This window comes from Crinia signifera, chromosome 3 (genome assembly GCF_055691185.1).
Source record: "Crinia signifera chromosome 3, ASM5569118v1, whole genome shotgun sequence".
NCBI classification, from domain to species: domain Eukaryota; kingdom Metazoa; phylum Chordata; class Amphibia; order Anura; family Myobatrachidae; genus Crinia; species Crinia signifera.
The window spans coordinates 141,500,265-141,519,909 of NC_139219.1; the positions used below are offsets into that span (position 1 = coordinate 141,500,265).

The 19,645-nt window shown below is 46.4% G+C and overlaps 1 protein-coding gene across 1 annotated transcript in view; it reads left to right on the forward strand.

Moving 5' to 3' along the window:
* Nucleotides 1-19,645, forward strand: part of MAP3K5 (mitogen-activated protein kinase kinase kinase 5) — a 159,621-nt gene that overhangs the window by 1,474 nt on the left and 138,502 nt on the right. The gene's annotated exons all lie outside the window — the stretch shown is intronic.

Here is a 19,645-nt window from a genome sequence, read left to right on the forward strand (position 1 = left end):
TTTCTGGTGTGTACACAGCATAACACCCAAGCTCCTGAACAGCTGAGAACCCAATGGTGCCCGACCTCACACAATTGCCCTAATACCTAAGCATTTGAACGTGCCCAAGCACAATTAAACGAAGTGTCTGAAGTGTCCAACTCCCAAATACCCAACCTAATGTTCGAGCAGCCGGATGCGCCCGAGCGACTGAGTGCCCCTAACTCCTAAATACCCAAATGCATGAAGACCTGAATACCAGAGTCCCACAGATCTTGAGATGCATTTTCTGATCTTCAGTGCGAAGATCAAAAGATCGAGCTAAAGAGCCATGGGAGTGCGCATTAGTTCATGATTGCAAACAATTTGCTGTAAAAATCAGCCGATCGGCCTGAAAAAAATATCTGTCGTGTGTTGGCACCTTTATGCGGGGTACACTCCAGGACGACCCGCTCACGATGCACATCGTGAGTGGCTCATCAGTGTTTCTTCCAACCCGCTCACGATGACGCGGGGGGCACGACCCGCTCACGATGTACACCGTGAGGGGGTCCGATCCGTTGGCGTCCCGCACCCAGGAGTATGGTCGTTTCAAGATCCTACCTGCTGCAGGAAGCATCTGAATGACGACCGACCCGCGGGACCGTGCATCGGATCGGTATCGGACCACACCAGGACAGAAAAGGGCCCAATCACCACACAATCTACATCCAATCGGTCAGAGTTGGATCTAGATTGATGGGATCGGACCTTTGTCGTCCTGGTGTGTACCCAGCATTAGTCTGCACGCCGTAGTATCTGGCCTTGCACATAGCTACTGTAACCAGACAAGTTCTCTAAAACTAAACAGTAAAAAGTTGTCCACATTGTAAAAATTTCCTCTGTTAGGCAGATACGCAATAGTGCGCAAGTTGTGCAGTCTCTTTACAAATGATGCTCTGCAACACACCAAGTCATTGGCGTGCTCCACTTCAATTTACAGTATACAAATTACAATGTTCACACCATATGAGAGAAAATGTACTGTGCAGTTCAGCTAGATATTTATTTAAAATCCTCCAGGGACAAATCAATATACCATGCTAGCTCAGTTTACCTCTGCCCACCACAGACATTGCAACATGACAGATATCTCTTAGGACATACAGTATATTAATAGCCTTAAGGGTGGCAATATCTCCCTCCCTCCCTTCCCACAACCATCATCATTGTTATTATCTCTTATTTATAAGGTGCCATACAAAGAAGTGCATACAAACTAAGCACTGTTGGGCATAACGTGCATATAAAAGTTCAAAACAACCATTACATGACATAAAATGCATACAAATGCACCATATGAACATAGTAATACATAAAAGAGCAATTATCACTGGCTGAATCAGTACGGCAGTTAATGGCCCAGCAGAGAAGCTAATTGAGAAAAGGTTGCCCCCTACCTAAAAGTGGGTAGCGGACTGGCAAGGGGGCAGGCTCCTGGCGCTGACAGTGAATTAATGAGCAGGTCCCGCTCATTACTTATGCGGCTGTCAGCGCTGCTATCCCCTGCAGCGCTGGAGCAGGGACCCGCTCAATAATATTCACTGCAAGCTGGGTTCCCGGTCTGACTACTCCTGTCAGAGTGCCAACGACGGGCAGGGGGCTGTCTGGTGGAATGTATGCCTGTTTGATCCTCCGCCAGGATGCTTTCCGCTAGGAAAGCATTCTTAATAGGTGGAATATCAAATTGGCGGAATATATTCCTCCTCCGCCTGACAGGGACTTACCCTTAAAGCTTAATTTTCTCCCAGCAAAAATTAACCCTAGAATGTGTGTATGCATGTGAATGTAGTCAAGCTTCAAAAAGTGATAAAACGGAGAGTGATAATCAGCCAGCCAATCAGCTCTTATCTTACATGCTACAGGCTGGGTTTATAAAGTCGCTGATTGGCTGGTTGTTTGTCAATCTCCATTTTATCACTTTTTGAAGCTTGATACATCTGGCCCAAAGATTGTATGCTCCACTGGGGCAGGGACTGATGTGAATGTTCAAATATTGTCTGTACAGCGCTGCGGATATGTGTGCGGTATATAAATAACTGGTAATAAATAGGACAGTATATAGTAGAGTTTTGCATCTTAAGGGGTGTACAAATGGATGGAGGCATAGCGATTCATGGATTGATTATTGCAATAGTCTTCTTATTGGCCTTCCCTAATACAGACTCTCACCACTACAGTCCATCATTAATGCAGCTGTGAGGCTAATCTTCCTAGCCAGATGTTCATTGTCTGCAAAGCTACTCTGTCAGTCACTTCATTGGTTACCTGTATTCTACCGTATTCAATCCAAAATTATTTTACTTACACACAAAGCCATAAACCAAACTACACCAACATACATATCCTCTCTTTTCTCAAAATATCTTCCAACCCGACCTCTTCTCTCCTCACAAGATCTACGTCTCTCATCCACACTCATTACTCACTCCCATTCCCGATTGCAGGACTTTCTTCGGGCTGTACCCACTCTGGAATGCTCTCCCAAGTGGCAACTTAAGTCAAAATTTGGCCAGACAATAGCAACACCGTGCATCACTATTGCCTGCAGTGTACACACAATGCTATTCTGGTTAACCACCTAGGCAATTTTGACACCCTAATCCAAAATCTCCTTGCATCGTGTGTACACCCCTTTAGTCTCCAAGCTATCATAGGACAGCTAATCCTGTCTTACCTGTCCTGCTCTGTATTCCAGCAAACCCGTGTTACCACCTACTGGTCTTGCTCCTCTTACCAAAAAATCCTCAATAATTGGCAATGCAATGCATCAACTACCTCGCTTCCAACATATTGTTCATTCTAACACTCACCATCTTTGAAAACCCATGCAGGTCCTCTTCCCTGCCTGTGGTGCTTCTAGCACAGTATGGTCTGTATATCAGCACTGATATGCAAACCAGACCTGTGCTAGAAACACCACAGCAGACCAAGACACCCCAGGCAGGGAACAGGAGCTGCATGGGTTTTCAAAGATGGCGGGTGCTAGAATGCACACTACAACATACTACCAGGTGATCTCCACATTGTACTGATCCCGATATGGAGACATCCAAACCTCCAGTCATGCCAAATATATAACTGCTGCTGTCTTACAACAAAAGCCCCCTCCCCGCTTGGCCGCAGGGCTCCGACTTGCCCCCTTTCCTCTCCACTGCTCCCTACACTGGCGGCGTGGTTGAAGCGGTTGTCAGGATCCTGTGGGCACAATGCTTACATGTCCGCACGGTCCAGCGACCCTTTCCTTACTTGTATGGCTCTCAAAGCTGTCAATACTTGGCAGTGAGTGGTTCTGTGGTATAACGTTATTGGTGCAGCCATTCTTTCTTCGGTCATGTGACACTGGATTATCGGCCTCAAGCAATTCCTTAACAACCAATTACAGAGTATTAAAAGATTTATAAGCATTCTAGCCATAAACCCAAATCGCCAGTGCAACACTATTCACAGTCAGCCTGTGTGTAAGGTCTCTGTGCTATCTATTGCCTTCTACAGGTCCAATCTGCCTTCTTATTATACGGTTCAGAGCATTCTAGCTTCCACAGTCTGGCCTAGTCAGCCTGGTTATTAGCCAGTTCCACAGTCTTCTTTAAGTTTCTTCATCTTCAGATATCTAGTCCAGTTTGATTTTAATCTGACAAGAGGAGTTTTACAGTGTTAAAACTCATATTACAGCCTGGTAGTAATATACTAGTAATTATTGGTCACGTTCATATATAGGCGCAATAGTTTCTAGTTATGGCTTTCTAAAGTCATTATGAAAATTTAAGTTTCATTTATTTATTTCATTTATTGTCTGCATAATCACTTTTTTGCAAACCTCAGCATTTGTGGGTTTTAAGGAGGGTAATCACTTCAGTTATTTCCTATGCCTTATTTAGCACCATCATACACTGTAGTATGTAATGGTTTTACTTGTGTTCTGAGAATGATGGGTACTTGTGTATTATCACGGCTCCCATCGCATGCCAAACGTAGTGGCATGCGATGCGATTGGCATGCGATTGTCATGTTAAATGCACCCCAAATGTGTTTTTTCACACTGTACCACCCCCACTATCAACGCCAACCCGAAGCGTAGCGAGTGGCGGCGGTACGCGTTCCACGACCTTTTCATACCCCCACTATCCACGTCGGCGTGGAGTTGAGAATAGAAAGTGTGGCGAGCGCAGCGAGCCACCAAGCCCGAAGCGTGGCGAGCGGACGCGGATACCTGTGAAGCCTGCGAGGGGCCGCGGATACCTGTGAAGGTATCCGCGGGCTCGCTGCGCTCGCCACGCTTCGGGTTGGCGTTCATAGTGGGGGTGCTACAGTAACAAATGCCCTTTGGGGTGCATTTAACATGATTTTAACACATGTCAATGAATTCTGTGAAAAATGGCATCTCATCGCGTCGCATGCGATTTTTTCATATACGATGCACATCGTGGGAGCCGTGATACTACACAAGTACCGAATGATGTGTTGACATACAATATAATACTAACCTCAGGTCATGGTCCAAGGAGAACACAGATTTCTTTGTGTCAGGAAATTACTTGCTCTGATTTATCAACACATCCCTTTTGTTTAATATGATTACTGAGTTGAGATGAGTGGTTTCAGCTTCCCTGTAACAAGGGATTTATTCAGACCTGATCGCTGTTGTGCGAAATCACAAACTGATTGATTATTGAATAACTACGCATGCATAAGAATTGCATACATGCATCCGGCCAAACCGATTAAAATCAGCGATTGTTTTTTTTGCAATTTGACTAACCGAAAACCATTTTGGGATGGCAAGCGTTCATTTTCTGGGAGTGTCAGAAAAAACTTAAGATGGCCATACATCAGAACGACCAGCATCCGATTCTGATTGTGTCACGATTTCCCCTGCAGTTTCTCAGACCCAATAGATCTTATGTGTGTAATTTCACATAAGATCTATCGTAAGATCTGCAACTCCCAGCCTTCTGGTCGTTAGCAGCATCTTCAGATCATGTGTGCGGCACACATGATCTGAGTATCGACCATACTTGCCTACCTGACCCTCTCCATGTGGGAGAAAATGCTCTGTTCCTGGGCTTCCCTGGTAATATATGATTGCCATCACCTGTGGTGAGCTAGGTAATTGATAAGAAAGGTGTTTCACCACAGGTGATGGCAATCATATATTACCAGGGAAGCCCAGGAACAGAGCATTTTCTCCCACATGGAGAGGGTCATGTAGGCAAGTATGGCACAAAATAAACCGTACAATGTTTTGCACGGCCCATTGAAATCGTGCATTTGGGCATGAAATCTTTTTGATGTATAGCCAGCTTTAGGTGTGCCCAGGCATTTCTAGGGAGAGTTTGGCCTCTATCAGCTTGGTGCAGAGTTGTGGAAGGGTCAGTTACTCACTTGCACAGACTGGCAGATCGGCAGTATTTTCGCAAATTATCCATAGGCCGGGATGTATCAACGCTTAGCGGTGCGCTTACATCACGTTTTCGAGTCCGCATTGTGTTCCCGTGATGTATGAACAAAGTTTTGCATTGTTGATTTTAAAAGACTGGGGCGGCAGTCCTTCTTCTTGTTTTCTATGTAAGCTGATGCGCTGTGGAATGTATTAACATTCGCAGCACTCAGCTTAGCCCTGGTATTATTCGCCAAGTATTTCAGGCGATATACACTGCTGTGCCATTCTAGAAAATAAAACTGTGAGGTAATTGCAATGTTTTGTTCCTATTATATTAGGGTCTGCCAACCAGAGGTAAAAAGTGTTTTGTGGGATGCATTTTTCCAGTATCTTGGAGGCAATTTTGGAGTTGTGTGGTTGTTGTGATGGGATGGTTATGAAAGTGGAGCATGGTGTCAGGCACATTAGGGTGAGGTGAGAACATCAGGCCAAGGTACGTGGCTCATTCGGGCACATTGGGGTGAGGTGTGTGCCAAATTATGGATGGGTAAATGGACATGTTAGTGTGGGGTTTAATGCAAATTAGTGCGAGGTGTCAGGCTTCATATTAACGGCAATTTCGGCCGAGGTCTGAGGCTTGGGAGGGGAAAGGAATATTAGGGCGAGGGGAAGGCAAGACACATCTGCGCATGTCAGAAAACAAGAAGCTGTCATTGCGCATGCGCAAAACAAAGACAAAAAAACGAAAACAATCCGGCGGAGGGCAGAGTTTGCGCAGCCCATTAGAAAAGATAACAAAATAATACATAACGCGGACAGTTCCGCAAAACGGGCGCGAAACAAGCCCGAAAAAAAAAAAAGGTAACTTCACTTTATAGATGCGAATATTGATGCATCCCGGCCATAGACTTGCACAGGAAGGGTTTTCACTCTGTCTGGGTAATCGCAGGGCTCTGCAAAATTGCACAGCAGCGATCAGGTCTGAATAACCCCCTCAGTACAATTGCAAATTTGTACATACTGTCCTATAATGCAGAGTTCCCCAAACTTTGTCATTACTGTCCAGGTTTAGGGGTATCCATGCATGAGCACAGGTGACCTAATTACTACCCTGGTCAATTTCACTTGGCCATCTTTACTTAAGCATTGATATCCTCAAAATTTGGACTGTACTAGCAGAGTTTGGGAAATGTAGAAGTGCCATCACCGCCTAATGTTGACTAAAACAACTGTTGTAAGACATCACATACCTTATACTGTAAACTACGTACAGTAGTGATAGGCAAAACCAGTGCTGGTGGCTGCCAATCCTAAAACACAGACAATCAGAGGCACAACTGTACTGCAGCACATGTAGTCTAGGACGGTCAGCACTTGTGCTGTTTTTATTTAGTTTCTGGTGTATCATATTTTTTGATAAACAAATTGCAGTATGTAATCCTTGTTTTGTATTTTGAATTGTTTGCTGCCACATTAAACTCTACTGGGATATTAATGTAGGGTCCGTGGCCATGCGGTACTAACCATTTCATTTAGCCTTCCTTCAGACACCAAAGTACATTTTTCTTCACGCCCTACAGAGTGTCGTAGTATAGTCTATAAAGCTAGTTTTGCCTCTGAGGGGTATTCAATGCCCCTGACCGCAATCAGTGCCGATAGCTCGCCGTCAGAGTATTCCACTCCCTCCCCTTCACCTCGCTGGTTCCAATTGGCAAGGTGTAAGTGGCGAGTGTGGCCATTAAAACGGCACAGTTTTAAGGGGATGCTCGTCAACCACTCGAAGGTGAGGATTTCTCCCTAACATTGAATACAGCGTAGGGGTTTGACGACAAGGATGGCTTTTCCTCGCCGAAAATAAGCCATCCTCGCATTGAATACTCTCCATTAGTGACAACGGGTACAAATAAACTGGGGTTGCAGATGTGACCTCCTTTCGCTGTTTCCCCATGTTCAGGAAATAGGGCACATGTGCAGGACCCATCCTGCTCATGTACAGGTGTCCTGCACTGGAATCGCTATAATGCATTTGTCTCTGCCTGATTGACAGGAAGAGGTGTTCACATGAAGGGACTAGGGTGGCTGGCATTTCCAGAAATGGGAGTGTGTAGACAACAGATGACATTGCAAATGATATGAGGTTGCTCATGATTTCCCTTGAACTCCTAGACAAATTATATATTGCATACAACAGTGGTTCCCAAACTGTGCGCCTAGGCTCCCTGGGGTGCCTCGGGACACTTGCAAGGGTGCCTCGGGTTGGTTGTCCAGGACCAATTCAAATTATTTATGATCGATTTATTTCTGGACAAGACCAGTGATGGTGGCTGCTAATCATAAAATGTGTAAAATGTGTACAATCAGAATCAAACCCTGCCCTTTACCACGTAACTGAACCTAAGAAGCACATATAAACACAACCTACTTAATTTGATATATATTTTTGGGGGCCTAGGGGTGCCTTGGAAAAATTCTGATACTCTAGGGTGCCGTGATTAGAAAAAGATTGGGAACCCCTGGCATACACACTGAACGAATTTACACATGATAATGTCGGTGGCCACATCTGTATGTATGACAGCGAATGCCGCTTACGACCCGAGTGGCATCTTTAAAAACCATGTTCTCACAGTGTCGCTATGACTGGTCATTATCGTACATATGGTTTAAAATATGGTTTACGTCTACGCAGCTTAAAAGCTTTGGGTGTTTCGGTACTTGTGTAATAGCACGGCGCCCACTACGCTATTTGCTTAGTGGGCTATTCTGCATAGTGAAATCGCATCGCATGGAACTTTTTGTGCCGTGCGATTAATGCAATTTGATGCGATCTCACTAGTTGATTTATTCACTGCACCCTGATCGCATTCGATTTTGCGTGCGTTGCGTGTTCCAATTTTGCATAACACCCCCAGTGTACATGTGTATGGGATTTAGGACACCCCCACTATCCACACCAGCCCGAAGCGTGGCAAGCGGACACGTTACGCGTCCTCCCGACCTCTTCATACCCCCACTATCCACTATCCACGTTGGCGTGGAGTTGACTTTATAATGTTTGGCTAGCGCAGCGAGCCACCGAGTCCGAAGCGTGGCGAGCTGACATGGAATTCATGTAAAGTAATCCGCATCCCCTAGCGGGGCTCGCTGCAGGCACTTTATAAAATAAACTCCACGCCAAAGTGGATAGTGGGGGTATGAAAAGGTCGGGAAGATGCGTAACGCGGGGCTAGCTGCGGTTGCCACGCTTCGGGGTGACGTGGATAGTGGGGGTGTTTTAGGAACACATTCACACCTGCCATATCATACATCTGACACAGTAATGATGAAATGTGTTAACAGCTAACTTGAATTTACTTAATAAATAATAATTAAATATCACATTAATCACATAAAGAAACAAATGTAATAAGAGTCACTCTGCCTTAGGAAGCAGCGAAAGTGCGTGAAGAATACACTGAAATGCGTTATCAGCACCCATAGTCTTCCGCCAGATGAATTCCTGCAGGTAGGACTCTAAATGCTGGCGTGTCATGTCTCTTTGGCGCTTGTTGCGCCATTTGCAAGAGCCCCAAAGGCGCTCAATGTTCTGGGTGTGAACACCTGTGTCCGGGTCCACAAAGTTAAAACGATGATTAACCAGAGCATCGTGATATCCGGCCTGTTCCAGCTGCTCGGTATAGGCCCGCCAGCAATCCGAGTAAATAGTTGTGCCCGGCTCGATAAATTCATTGATGGGGGCCATCAGAGTGCTGGCATCCTGTTTCTGCACCTGAGTTACGAAGCACTCGCCAGTTTCCCTTGAAATGCCTCCAAATATCCACTGCTGAGGCAGCATCCATCCAACATTGCTTTTTCTTTGGACGAACAGACTCTCATCCACTTCCAGGATCTTACCCGGACCGCCAATACGCCGCTGGGGCTGTGCCATACGGTCCACGGTGCAGGCCTCCCGCATCCAATGGTTGTAGAGGACCGCAGTTTTATTGGACAACTGCAGTTGTCGCTCACAGTAAGCAATAGATGTCCGCTCCTCTGCCCAGGAATAGATGAATCGGATAAGTGTCAGGAAGGATAAACGGCACCCCGGGAAACAATGCACCACTCTGAGGCTCACCTTGCGACAGGATTTTATATGGCACCGCCACATGCACTCTTTACCAGATAAGCGCATAGGGTGCCTATTACTACAATTCTGCGTGACCGGCAGCAAATTGTGCTGCTGAAAGAAAAGAACAACCTCCTCCTCTGTCTTCGGCAAGGTGAACATAGTTGTGACCTGTTCTGCAGCCATTACTCCGGCAGCTCTCAGTGATGCAGCCATTCCTGTCAGTAATTCACCTCAGACTGACACTACGCTACTTCTGACTGACTACGCAATTTAGTTTGACACGTTGCCTACGCTGATTCTGACTAGCAGAGTACCATATTAACTGCGGAGATCGTATTGCATCCATCGCACGGCACTAAAACGGGACATGCAATGCGATTTCAGTACGCTAGCGTATGTATGCTAATTGGGCGCCCTGATAATACACAAGTACTGGTGTTTCTTTTAAACATTTTTAAATGATTTTCTAAGGAGTAAATCAAATGTACTGCAAGTTTCTTTTTCTCTTCAAGTAGAAACATTGCGGAGTGTTAAGGGTGTTAGATAAATGTTATTTATTTATGGCTTCTGGGTGTATTTACTGACTGAGTAATGCGTGTAATCCTTGTTTCGCTTGTCACAGCTGTTAGGGCTTTAATTATTCAGCAAAATACAGCTTTACGGCAAAATGTAAGATCAATGCTTGGATTTATTCTTTGAAAGCTTGTCTGATAAATACAGGAAACACATTCAATTTCAATCTATGATGAGAAGTTTTCTTTATTTTGTGCTATCTGTGTACTGTACAGCTTACAAGTTATACAGCACTACTGTATATAAAACTTTGGCAATTTGTGTAAGAACCTTAGCAACCAGTCATACTTCTGGAATCTGGAAATAACTGCAAAACCATAACTTTAAAAATAAATATATTATTATTGTTTGCTTAACATAAGTAGTGCGTGCAAGCTGGGATCATATAAAATTTTCCAGTCACTTTACACTGTGTTTGTCTCAGAGCAGTCTCCTCCAGCTGCTGTACCTTAAGTAGAAGAAGTTGTTCTGTGTGTCTCTACAAGGTAATGGAGCCGAATGAGATATTTGGATTCTAGGAATTCTTTGCTGTTAAAGGAAGGGTGTTTGTCATGGAACAGAGAATTTCAAGGAAAGTTTCAAGGCATCTGGCCGTTCCAGTAATAGGAAAATAGCTCCTTGTTCTGCAGCCAGAATTCCTGAAACATTACTTATCTACTATGACGTAAAAAGTGTGATGTTTTCCACTTCATGACCAAATCTTTGGCCTTACAAAAATTATAGTTCTGTCAGCTAACATGTAAAACACTGAGGAAACTGAACAGAAACTAGATTACTATGATTATTTTCTTCAAAACTTTATGGATAAGATTCTGACTTTCTCATACCTAGAGCATTGCCGTCATCACTAATGTTTTAAGGTAATCAAATAAAGTTATAGTAACACATAAAGACCATACACACAGGGAGATTTCTGCGCTGTGTGCGCCCTCCCACCCAACCTCCATACTGAACCTAGTACGCTCCGATTGGCTTGCGTGTTGGCGCGCCATTTGAAATAGCCCTGCCACGGATGGACGAACCTGCTCTGAGACAGACTGGTTTCCTGCCGCTCAGCCTGGCTATTTCCTTTAGCGGTGCAGGCAGGAACATACAAAGGGGCAAGGTGAGCGGACGGAGGCGGAACTGTTCAGTCTCCAAAATGGAACTGACGGAACTTAGTTCTTCCCCGTTTCAGCTCACTTTAACCCCTGGTGGGCAGTGGTGCCAATAATATATACATTGTTGGCATGTGCCAGCAATGTATATACTGTATTACTGGCTAATTAATAGTCATTGGTGCCCAGTGGTGCCAGTAATATATACATTTGCTGGCATGTGCCAGCAATGTATATATTACTGGCTTAAAAATAGAACATTGGTGGCCAGTAGAGCTACATTTTGTGTAGGGCGGGGAGAGCAAGGACCACATGTGATGTATCACAGTAGTGTATGGCCACCGTAGACTGTGGGAAAGCTCCCACACTAAATTGCTCAGAACACATCTCTTGCTCAAATCTCCCTGTCTGTGTGTAGGGTATGAATTCAATTGTTTGGCGCTGCCGCAGCTTCCAACTGCAATTACCAGGAGCTGATTGAATTGTATGTGCTTAGGGAAACCAATCCCGGGGCATTTTTCCAATACCGGGTTTCGTGATTGAAAAATGCTAAATCCTTGGTTTCCTGGGATCCCAAGATTGGCTTCCCTAATTAAAAAAAACACCATGGCTACCCAGCATGTTCACTTACATGGGCGGGTACGGCTGGGTGCCTGGAGCCGAGTATGTAGGCAGTGCCTCTAGGGGAGGGGGGCTGTCCACAAAGAGGAAGATGGTGACGGGATGCAGTTAAGATCCCGGCGGTCGGGATCCCGGCGTTCAGAATCCCGACGCCGGAATCCCGTCCGCCGAAATCCCGACACATTCTCCCTCCAGGGGTGTCCACGACACCCCTGGAGGGAGAATAAATTAATGTGCCGAGCGTAGCGAGGCACCGGGCTCGCTGCGTGGCGAGCGCAGCGAGCACGCAGGGGGGGGGGGGCGATCCACGTCCCCCCCTTATCGGGATTTCGGCGGTCGGGATTCTGAACGCCGGGATCCCGACCGCCGGGATTCAATACTGAATCCGATGGTGACAGCATGGAGGGCAGACAGTGTGGGAGGAAGGGGCTGAGCCATGGAGGGTGAGCAGTGCGGGAAGTGGGTCTGAGCGGTCTGCTCAGCATGACCTCTTAAAGTTCAGGGTGCGCAGAACCACTCAGTCTTGCACGGGAGAAGCCGGGGAAGTGCTCAAACGCTGCCGGGCATTTGACTGTGCATGCACGGTCTAATCCCAAAATCCTGGGATTGGAAAATCCTGGCAATTTTGGCCCCAAATTCCAGGATCCTGACGATCCCGATCCTGGGATTGGCCTCCCTATTTGTGCTTCTCTGTGCAATTGCAGTGGGCAACCATTATTTATGCTTTCACTCATCCAAGGTGGCGAGCTGAAATCAATCCATTTGTCTATCACATTCCACTAGTTTGCATGGCTTAATAAACTATGCAGGGCTCATAAAGTGTATACAGCCATCTATAATAAGCAGATACATATGAGTAGATATGTAGTCTTCTGGAGGTTAGTAGTAGTAGTGCTACCTCGGGGAGTTTAGCCGCAGTTAACCCAACCTTAAACACATATAGGGCCTAATTCAAACTTGATTGCAGGGCAGTTTTGGGTACTTGTGTGTTATCTGGGTGCCCATCGCATCGCATACCACTAATTAAGGTATGTGATGGGATGCGATGGGGCCCGATTTCCGGACGCACAGACTTGCACTGTGTAATAAAATATCGCATCGCATTGCATGCCATTACACATGGCATGCTATGCGATATTAAATTGCACAGGCAACGTGATGGGTGATTACTATGTTAAATGCACCCCCATTGTAAACGCCACCCCCACTATTAACGACCACCCGCAGCGTGGCGAGAGCAGCGAGCCCACGAGGAGCGGCGGTACGCGTCCTCCGACCTTTTCATACCCCCACTATCCACGTCGGCGTGGAGTTGATTTTAGATAGTGTGGCAAGCGCAGCGAGCCACCGAGCCCGCAGCGTGGTGAGCGGGCGCGGATTACATGTGAAGTAATCCGCGTCCCCTCACGGGGCTCGCTGCACTCGCCACGCTTCGTGCTCGGTGGCTCGCTGCGCTCGCCATACTATCTACAATCAACTCCACGCCGACGTGGATAGTGGGGGTATGAAAAGGTCGGAGGACGCGTACCGCCGCCCCTTGCGGGCTCGCTGTGCTCGCCACACTTCGGGTGGGCGTTGATAGTGGGGGTGGCGTTAACAGTGGGGGTGCATTTTTTTTTTTAACCCCAAAATAAACCTTCCCTTTAACCCCCCACCCTGTACTGCCCACCCCCAACTAAGGCGTACTTGGATCCCTTAACAGTTCCCAAACTATCTAGCACTAACACAACAAGGAGTAAATTAGCAGCCACTAGCTATATTTAGCTAGCCTAGCTTAGACAGAACTAATTTACCCCTACCTCCCATCAAACCCACCCCCTAGTTCTATGCTACACTATCTATCTGATCCCCCCCTCCCACCCAGCCCATATAAAGGATATTAATCGAATGTGCTGACAGGGGCAGTGGCACAGCACATACAATATAGGAGAGGGTCCCGTTACATCCATTACTGGGCAATCTAGTATAACGAAGAACATTTGAGCATCGGGTGAGCAAAACAACAGCCGTGATAGACCCAACTCCCCCATCACTGATGCTCTAAGCATCCCCCGCCGGGTTAACGCGGCGAGGGGCATCGCCATAAAAATCTGGCGATGCCCCATAGAAGCCAATGGGCTTCTACCGCATCCCACCGCCGCCCCGCAACGACCCCCCGCCGCCCCACACGGACCCCCGCCGCCCCGCTTTGCCCCCTCCCCCCTTACCTGTGTCCGTGCAGCACAGAGCAGTGCTGCCCGGACCTGTGACCTCCTCCCTGCACTGATCCTCTTCCGGGTGCAGGGAGGAGGAAAGCCCGGCGCAGCAGCAGCAGCGCCGGGTGTGTGAGGGAGGGGGGAGCCGCTGGGACCCGGCGACTCTCACCGCAAAGGACAGCTCTTAACGCAAGAGCTGTCCTTTGCTATAATTATCGCATATGTTAGAACATATGCAATAATGATAAATGCGAAGGGGGGCGGAGATTCTTAGAGAATCTCCCCCGTAGTCTGCTATTCACTGTAGCCTCTTGCGTTCAGTCTGGTGCTCATTCACACTGATTCTACCTGTGTGGTTCTCCGCTTCAGCCGGCATACCTGCCTGCAATACCTCAGCCTGCCCATTCCTGTGTGTGGTCTCATCACAGTATATTATTATTTTTTTATTTACAGTTTCTTATATTCAGATTCCATTCTGCTTTACAATAGTAGACTATGATAAAACAAACTGGGTAACAGACAGACATGGAGGTAGGAGGGCTCTGCTGCAATCTATAGGGATATAGGAGGGAAACACAAGGACAGGCACCAGTAATAGCATAGCAGTCTCACCAAGTTACAAGTCCAGAAGGGAAGCTATATAATGCATAATGTATATTACTGCCTTCTGATTCAGCTTGTACTTTACGGTATATAAGCTTGCAAACAGGTTCTTCCTACCTCTATTACTGTTTATTACACAGTTTTATCTGTGTGTCTAATTGTAAAGCGCAATGGACTTTTCTGCGCTATATAAGAAACAGTTAATAAATAAACAAAATAAATAATGCACAATTATTTGCAACCTGCTAATATCGTTGTGCAGTTCTTATCAAAGCCAGCAGATCGAAATCGCCGGCATACTTACGGGTACGCATACTGTCTGCATGTACTACTATCATATCAGCAAAGCTGTTCCCCCCCCCCCCCTCTCTTGAGTGCACACATGCCTCTCTCGCACTCGCGTGTGCGCATTCTCTCACATTCTTATGGAAGGGGAGACATTTAGCTATCAGAGGATATGAACCCTAATTTTCTGACATCCCCACAAGGCTAATAGCAAGCGTCAGAACCCATGGTGCGTCTGAATTAATGGGCTTATTATAGTCTATGGGGAAAATGTGTCCACTTTGCACCCTGATATCTCTGGTTCTAGGTGTCCTAGAGACCGGTGCCATATCAAAAAAGCGGAGGCTCTTGGCTTTTTTCAGGGAAGACTACTAGTTTATGTGACATCGGGAAGCGGAGCAACCGGAGGGGTCCCCTCCAATTGTCCACCCAGCTTGCAGGCGTTTCTGGCTTCCTATGCAGCCAGGGTGCCATCACTGGACAGCGGGGAGGTGACGGTGAGCAAGCCTGCGCTCTGGTATCAGCTCCTGCCAGTTGCTCAGCTCACTGTTGCACAGCAGGTGCGTGACAGCGGTGCGGGTAGGGGACCGGAGCTGCAGGTTGATCATTGCAGCGTCTGCCTTTGTCAGCAGCCCCTGTGTGTTTTAAATTGTGTAATGAGACGCACCTTCAGCATTCCCCGTTGCTCACTCCATAGATGTGAGCTTCCATGAAGCCCTGGTTCACACTTGGTATCCATTTTGTTAATCTGCTTGGTACATGAGTTGGGTCTACTCGTACTGTGTGTCATTCATACTGTAACATACTTCTGTGTTTAACTGGCATAGCGTAATGAGACTCGCATACAGAAGTGGCCAATGGCTCCATAGATGTGGGCTCCAATGAAGCCCTGGCTGACAACCGGTTGCCATTTTGTTAATCTCCTCATCACTCAAGTTTGACCTGCTCGTACTGTATGACATTCCTACTGTAGCGTAAATCTGTGTTCAACCAGTGTAGCGTAATGAGAGGCACAGACAGCAGTGCCCTTACACAAGTGCATCTACAGTCTGGATCCGCGGTTGTCTTTTCTGCTTTTGTGCCACAGTGACCCTTCTCGGTGCGCAGTTTCTCAAGACTAGGATGCACTAGCAACTCATGCGTGCACACACCTCATTCTCAGTAAAATTGCTGTCACTTATTCCCATAACCCACTATAAATCGCATAATGAGATAGACACTTTTTTCCAAAAATACTAGATGTATAACTAACGTACTGAACAGTACAGAAATGTACAATAAAGTAGATCTTGCGCTATAGTGCTTTTCAATGCACACGCAATCTGGATTATTTTGCTATAGTTTTTCATTAGACATCTGACACATGTGCAGTGGTTGTTTTAAAAAGCAACATCTGGTGGATGATCTCTGGTATTGCCCTCATCCTGTAAAGCCATACGCAAAACACCAAGTAGTACTTTTTATTGTGTGACTAGGCACGCTGTGGCGATTTGGTGGGCCAAACGCGATAGGCAGGCTAGATGAGCTTGACTCCATCTCTATGTATGCGTTATACTCTAATCCAGGGCTGGGCAACACCGGCCCTCCAGATGTTGATGAACTACACATCCCAGCATGCCTTGCATCAGTTTCAGCATGACCACATAGCAAAACTAATGCAAAGCATCCTGGGATGTGTAATTCATTAACATCTGGAGGGCCGGTGTTGCCCAGCCCTGCTCTAATCAAAAATAACCATTATATGTATACATTATGCATGTGGATTCCTTTTGTTTGGTTGTTACCTACATCATGTGGATGCATTGCTGTTATATAGATTTAAACTTGCATATGTTTTATTATATACTTATTGTAATAGTATTTGTTCATCCAGTGAGCAGTGTAATTGCCCCCTTTTTCAGTTTATACAAGCTTGTACAGTATGTCACTGTATTAAGGATGTGGCGTAACAAGGGTATACAGACCTGCTGGACAAGTTTCTTCGATTTTCTGGATATAACACACTTGTACAGGATCTTCTTACCTGAATGGCTTCAGTTTCCTGAAATCGATCGGTTCAGCTGACTAATTACATTGTGGTAGGTGTGGTGAGTGTATGTAAGCTTAGGTCGCTTATGAAATCATAATGTAAGGTGTGCTGCTACATCCCTGTATTTATGTTCAGTGACATGCCTGAAATGATATCACATTGGGACTATGACGTGTTGAAACTGCATAATACCAAAATGGGTGTGGATCAGTTGGTCACCAGCAAGCTGTTATACAGTCATTAGGACAACATGCATTTAGGTCGACATGAGTCTAGTTCAACATGGGTTAGGTTGTCAGGGTTATTAGGTCGACATGGATAATTAATTTTTTTGTTCTATTTTTTTTGGTACTTGTGTAGTTTCATGGCGGCACTGGGATCGATTTGCATGCGATGTTTGTTGTGCAGTTTCACGGTGCCCCTGCCCGGAGATCGCATCGCACGCAAATCGCATGCGATGTGATTTAGCACACCTCGCATGCGATGTGATTTACGCGTCCTCCCGACCTGTTCATACCCCAACTATCCACATCAGTGTGGAATCGATTTTATAAAGTGTGGTGAGAGCAGTGAGCCACCGAGCCCAAAGCATGGCGAGCGCACGTGAAATACACGGCAAGTAATACACGTCCCCTCGCGGGACGTTATAAAGTCCACTCCACGCCGACGTAGATAGTGGGGGTATGATCAGGTCGAGAGGTCAGTTGCACTTGCCACACTTCGGGGTCACGTGAATAGTGGGGGTGAGCTAAGTAATAGTGGGGGTGTGCTAAATCGCATTGCAATCCGTGGGCAGGGGCACCGTGAAACTGCACAAGTACCATCGCACGCGATCGCATACGATGCAATGCGATCCCAGTGCTGCCGTGAAACTACACAAGTACCATTTTTGTAATTTATATTTACCCTTATGTCCACAGTCAACATAAACACGTACCACCGCGTCCCCTCGCATGGCTCGATGCGCTCGCCATGCTTCGGGCACGGTGCCTTGCTACGCTCAGCACACTATTCTATTCTCCCACCATGCCCTAGTGGATGGTAGGGTATGAAATACTGCCTGTAGGCACATGTCGTGTCGACATCGACACTGAAACTTACCACCACGTCCACTTGCCATGCTTCGGGCACACTTTTTTATTCTCCCACCATGCTGTGGTGGATGGTAGGGCATGAAATACAGCCTGTCGGCACATGTCCGCTCAAGAACCAGTAAAAAAAAAAAAACATGTCGACTTAACCCAAGTCGACTTAACCCATGTCGACCTAGTGGTGTCAACCTAATGCTTGTCGACCTACTTGGTGGTGACCCAATGACCGTATCCCACCAGAATTATAGGTGCGCTATGTAATGATTTATGTTAGGATTTACGAACACTGTCTGTAGTTAAAATCAAAAACTGTAAATGTAGTGGACCATGCATTTCACTTTCAGAGAAATCTGAAATCTGTGTAATTAATTATGTTCAAGCATTAAATCAGGCTTGACAAATGTAAAAAAAATCTAGGAGCCAGAACGAAAGTGTAGTAGCCAGAACAAAAATAGTGACCGTGTGCGCCAAAATGTAACACCATAATGCCTATTACACATGTCACATACCCATTACATATTACACCACATGCCACAATGCCCATTACACATTATGCCACAATAATGCATACTATCCTACACACAATAATGCCCATTACATGGTAAACCAAACACAGTAATGCGCATTACACATTATCCCACACACTGTATTGCCCATTACATATACCACACACACCGTAATGCCCATTACACATTATGCCACACACTGTAATGCCCATTACATATAATACCGCACGCCATAATGCCCATGACATATTATGCCACATAAGTGCTGCTTACCTACATGCTCATTGCAATAGATTTTTGGCTTGATGCCAGGCAGGGGCAGATCGAGAACAAAATGAAGGGGGGGGGGGGGGGGGGGTACCATTTACAAGATTATGGATAAGGGAGGTAGAGATGGACAGGGAGAGCTGGCAGCAGCCTCTGGTGCCTCTGCGTAAGCAGTGGGTTCCCGTGGCTAGTTATCTGATCAGGAGCGCTTACAGCAACCTCGGGTGCCCCTGTTATCATACACGTTAGCAGATGGCCCCGTGGTGGGTTATACTGTTCAATATAACAGCCAGACTGGTGCACAATTCTCCTGGCTGACGCTGTATCAGAGAGCAGGTCCCCGGCGCAACTATTACAGAAGTAGGGATGGCCATCGACGATTCGAAATCATTGATTGTTTATGACAGATGTCAAATACTTTTACCATCAATGGGGGAGAACCAGATGGTTTACCTACATCGATGGCACAACAAACCCATTGTGTTTTTTTTTTTTTTTGTCAAAGTGCTCGGACATGACACCCGAGAAGCCCCGCCCCCGTGTTTTGAATGGCCCACAGACCAATCACTTAAACATAATAGATGATAGTGTTACACTCTATCAATGGCCTGTTGCACTTTTGCCATCGATGGCAAAGGCACCGATGGCCATCCCTATACAAAAGTCAAGGTGGTTCACGAGCCAATCAGGAGCTACCACTGCAGCTCCGTACTTGAGTTTTTAAATAGGTGCGCTGCTGACCTGCTCTGATATAGCGGCAGCCGGGAGAGTTGTGCACTGGGCTGCCACTGCACTGGCTGTTAGATTGAACAGTATAACCCACCATGGGGCCATCTGCTTACATGTCTGATAACAGGGGCACCCAAGGC